The sequence below is a fragment of the Ixodes scapularis genome, unplaced genomic scaffold (assembly GCF_016920785.2).
Source record: "Ixodes scapularis isolate PalLabHiFi unplaced genomic scaffold, ASM1692078v2 PGA_scaffold9__187_contigs__length_104089568, whole genome shotgun sequence".
Lineage (NCBI taxonomy): Eukaryota > Metazoa > Arthropoda > Arachnida > Ixodida > Ixodidae > Ixodes > Ixodes scapularis.
Genome location: NW_024609884.1, coordinates 77280828 through 77285642, shown reverse-complemented (window position 1 = coordinate 77285642; position 4815 = coordinate 77280828). Strand labels below are relative to the sequence as shown.

Here is a 4815-nt window from a genome sequence, read left to right as displayed (position 1 = left end):
ATTAGCGGGAGTTGGCGAGATTAGAATAGTGCTTATAGCGTTGTTGTCGCGACGATACCGCTGGATAAGAGACCATCGAGTAAACTGAAACCAAGTCTGCTTTGTTTACAAGCGAACGTGAAGCCATGTGCACTCTCTGAAACAGTTGACACAGTAAACTCGGGGCAGACATGGGCGCCGAGAAGTAACCAGATTGGGCACGTAGCGTTTCTATGAATACCATGTGCATTGATAGGAGCTTTGGCAATGAATTGGCTGCGTACGGGCTCGGCGCCGGCACATGTCCTGCACGTACAGGTTGCCGCCTCAATCGGCTTAGCGCACACGCGAGATCGCTCCAAGTAGTGCAGTATGCGAGAAAAAAAATTAAAGTGTATTGACTGCATAAAATGCGCAAAGCAGGTCCCCAGATAAATAGCGATCTGATTCAGAGCTCACTTAAAACGGTGCATCGGTGTACGTTGTTGTTGCACGTGAAACGGTACGTGTGAACGAGCACATTTCGCGAAACTTGAGTGTCGCAAAACTGTTGCGCGCCTAAAAGGTGCATCGTGTGAACAGACCTTTATTGTTCCTTTCTCCAGCGCTCTAATCTGATCAGGAGCAAAGATACGACTTATAGACTCCAGGAGCTTGCCTCTTTCTTTTTCTGTTTATCGGCGTTTCTTCTGTTCAAGGTTCAACATCAGCACGAGCTTCTTTTCTCGATTCAAGCTCCTTCATGTGTCCCAGAAGTTTCTGCTTGACGTCCATCAGAACATTCTGACGCATTTTCTGCTTGAGGTGCATCACAAGATTCTGCAACATTATCTGCAACAGGGACATAATAAATTGAGAATACATAAGCGAATAGAAAAGTAAGCCAACAAAAAGGTGAGTAGTATACCTGAAACAATGAATTAGCATGTGGACATTTGTGTCGTTGTAAAATGCTGAAAATTCTGTCAAAGGGACACTGACAGGATATTTATGCTCGCCAAGGTTTTTATTTGTACATGATATATAAGAGCCCAACTTCCCATAAAACAATTCGCGGATCGAAACTCGTGTTCTTTCCTCCCGAAAACCGCCGATCAAGAACTGGCCGGCTTGAGTCGCGCTCACTCTCTTTCCTGTGGTCACGTGCTGTTTTCTATGGTTTAGACACAACCTTCACGTGACTTCCCGCCAACTCTCTCCTCCTTTATATTTCTCCTTCCTCCCCTGTCCAGTTTCGGTTTCGGTTTCGTGCATTTGCGTTTTTCTTTTTTTTTTTTTACTTTATTAAAAATATGCGTGACGCTGTAGCAAAATATTGATTGGGTAGTCTTCTGACACCATACCTGGCAAAACAAAAATTGTAGGATGTCAGTGCCCCCATAAACAATAAATGAATTTTATGAGAGGACTAAATACCAGGCAAAAATAAAAGTATGGTTATGGCACTTAATATGAGAGATCAGCAAGATCATTTGTATAAACAGATGATCGGCCTAGGTGGTGGTGACGAAAATTGGAAGGAGCTGACCACTTTTATGGGATTGTGTCCCTGTTAGTCATGTTTCTTAGCTTACATTTACTGCGGGTGACATACGACAACGCAGAATAAATAGAGACACATCCTGAATACCTGCTTTCTCACTTTTTATGAAAAAAAGATAGAGAAGATTTTAGAAATGTGGAATCGTGACGTGCTTTAATGGTGTCATCTGAACAAATATGATCATTCATATATTCACATATTATAAACACGGCATGACAATGTTAGCACAAACGAGCTGTTTTCGGTTATTCCTCTTTGCTTGTTAGAGCTTCGTTGACGTCATCAAAAATTCTAGTGAGGCGGAGAGCAGTGCTTCGCGACTCCAAGAGAGTGGATGTCCAGTCCATGCAAGTTTGCTGTTTCAAGCACTGCACTCGTTTTCAACCTTACTAGCTCGGGCACTACGGACTTCGACAGAATGGCTGAATAAACATCGACTTGAGAAGAATGTCTGCAGCTGTAAATGAGAAAAATATTCTGTCGTGAATACTCATGCAGTCCCCCCAAAGGAGGCAATTCAACTTTAGCGCTGCATTTGCAACTCATATTGTTCCTCTGTGGCAGGATGACAATCAGGGCTCAGGAGCATAGGTGGAACTGCATTGGGTTTCAGTTTACGTCTGCTGTTGACTTGGTAGGTCTCACAATCCTTCGATTCAAAGTAATCCTGAAATAACACAAGTCACAGATGCATATCCATTTTAGTCGCTCCTTCACAGCATCAATTCGGTTAAAATGCAATGCGCAACTCCTAATTATGTGAATTAATTTCGCGACCACCTACAGTAGATGCGATAACACACTAATTCCGTCAGCAGTTCTCTTTTATTTGAGTTCCTGCAGTTATGAATGGTTCAGAGCGGTATATTGCTCTCTGCGTCACTGAGCTGTTTCGCTGTGCTTAAGAGTTCAAGCAAGTATGCACGCATTCTTTTCATTTAAATTAAAGAGCATCATATTCGCTCATAGCCCATGGCCACCTCCATCTCTCTACTGACATCAGTAAGACCCAGGCTCTTCCTGAATTCATCATTTAAAGTGAAAGGACAAGTCGCAACACTTTGATGGCTGGCTAAGTATGTGGTGGATTCGGAGTCGTTTTGGAGTGCTTTTCATTGATATCTTTGTGGGCACGCAAGCTCGAGCAAGCATCCCAGCGAGGAGCACCACAAGCGCGGATGCGCCAGTACGTTACTTTAAAAACCAAAAGCCTCGCACGAGTGTCCTTGGGGAGGAAATATTCTTTCTACCAAAATTTAAAGGAAATTAAGACCTACCTCGCAAATTCTTGCTTTTTTGGGGGTTGGTGGTCTCCTTCCCACACGAAAAAGCCAGACGATGCGGCGTCTCCCATCGTTTCTCGCTGTTCGGAATCCTGTACAAGCTCTTCCCACTGTCCGCGCAATTTGTGCACATCGTAACACTACAGCCTTTCTATGCGCATGCCAAATTTATTGCGGTAAACAACGCAGCGGCTGACGAAAACGCCATCTCCTCGCTTTCGGATGAGAGCTCGCCGGCTCGCCGACTCGCCAACACGGCCGGATGTACCGGTCGCGTATCGCGTATCACTCAGCGAAAGCGCGAGCAACGCGATCGTCGTCCGTGTTGTCTGCTTCCCCTACCTTGGAAACTGATGTTCTAAGATATCTCTTGCGTTATAAAAAACGCGATTGTACTATACCCAGTTGCTACACATAATCTTCAATGATTTGGGAAGCTTTCGGTTCGTTCGATTCGAGTCCAGGATCGATATTTTGCGAACACAAAGCGGAAAATATGTTCCCCCCGAAACTCAGTGTTCTGCAAGGCCGGCTCAACCCACGAAGGTCGGATCCAGTTCTTCCCACGTGGCCACTAATCCGCTAATACGGAAATGGCGGCGAAAAGAAAAGGAACGCCATACTCTGACTCTGCAAGCAGAGCCTATACAGTTACTCTAGACGAAAGTACAGTTACTGGATCCTGGGAGAGTCGCGCCAAGCTCCCCGTATGGTCGCCAATTTTGGTCCGTGATATGAGCAATTTTTCCCCAACTCCACCGTCTTGGTGAACCGATCTAAATTCGCTGGTGACGGATAGCTTTATGAAGACGTTTCGTATATACCAAGATGCTGCCCCAGCACATTCTGGGATGTGCTGGGGCAGCATGTCCGTGCAGTCCTCCGCACCTTGTTCACGGAGCTTCGCCTGCCGGAGTCCTTCCGGCAAGTCTGTGCGGTCCTCCGCACCTTCTTCGGAGCTCCGTCTGCCCGAGTCCTTCTGGCAGGGCAGGATAATCCTGTTGCCCAAGGAGGGAGGACACCCCAGCGACCCAGAGGCGTGGCGACCCATCACTTTGCTCAACGCAAGTTACAAGCTGCTCGCTTCGGTGCTTGTGGAACAGCTATATGACATCCTCCCAGACATTGTAACAATGCGCCAGACGTGCTCGGTCGTGGGCCGCAGCGTCCACACACTGCCATCACTCACGAGAAACGTGCTTCACTACACGAACTCCCGCTGCGCCAGTGGTTTGATCGCCTCCCTGGACCAGGCGAAAGCGTTCGACCGGGTTGAGCACCCTTTCCGCTTAGCCACACTCGACGCCTTCGGTTTCCCGCCTCTTCGAGGTATTGTATGCCGGCATGAAGAATGATCTTTGAGTGGACGGCAGCGTGGTGGCCAGCTTCCCCGTCACGCGAGGCGTACGCCAGGGCTGCCCACTCTCGCCGCTCCTCTTCGTCCTGTCGCTCGAGCCGTTCCTCACCAACATCGACCGGTGCTCCCTGGTGCGCGGTCTCCCTCGTGCCATGAAGCTGTCCAGAGGAATACCAGAAGCTTCTAGTAATCCTCTGGACAGCTTCATGGCATTACTGGAATTTTATCTAGGTAGCACGTTTGTGTCGTTCGATGACAAGCTTTTTATTCAGCGCAAAGGCATTTATACTGGGTCATGCCTGCGTCGCTCCTGTGCTTTGTAATATTTTCTTGTCCGCTGCTGATCGTGAATTGAATCGTGTTTTAGACGTTTAGAGGTGTTAGCTTCTTTAGGAACTAACACCTCTGTGACGCACTTTGATACCGTACAAAGCATTCTCTCAGCTTTTGAACAACATGGGAAATGTTTACTTTTTTTCTTATGAGCTCCCTGACAACAATCATTTGCAGTTTTTAGATATTAACCCTTTGCCTACCGTAAAAATTTTGAAGAAAACGATTTGAAAATACCGAATTTCTTCATGTACCCTAAAAATTTAATATGCAATACAAAGCCCAAAAACAAATGCCAAAGTATTTATTATAGGAGAAAT

At 46.5% G+C, this 4815-nt stretch overlaps 1 pseudogene; it reads right to left on the bottom strand.

Moving 5' to 3' along the window:
* Positions 1-672: 672 nt before the first annotated feature.
* Positions 673-3650, bottom strand: LOC115310291 (annotated as a pseudogene).
* Positions 3651-4815: the final 1165 nt, after the last annotated feature.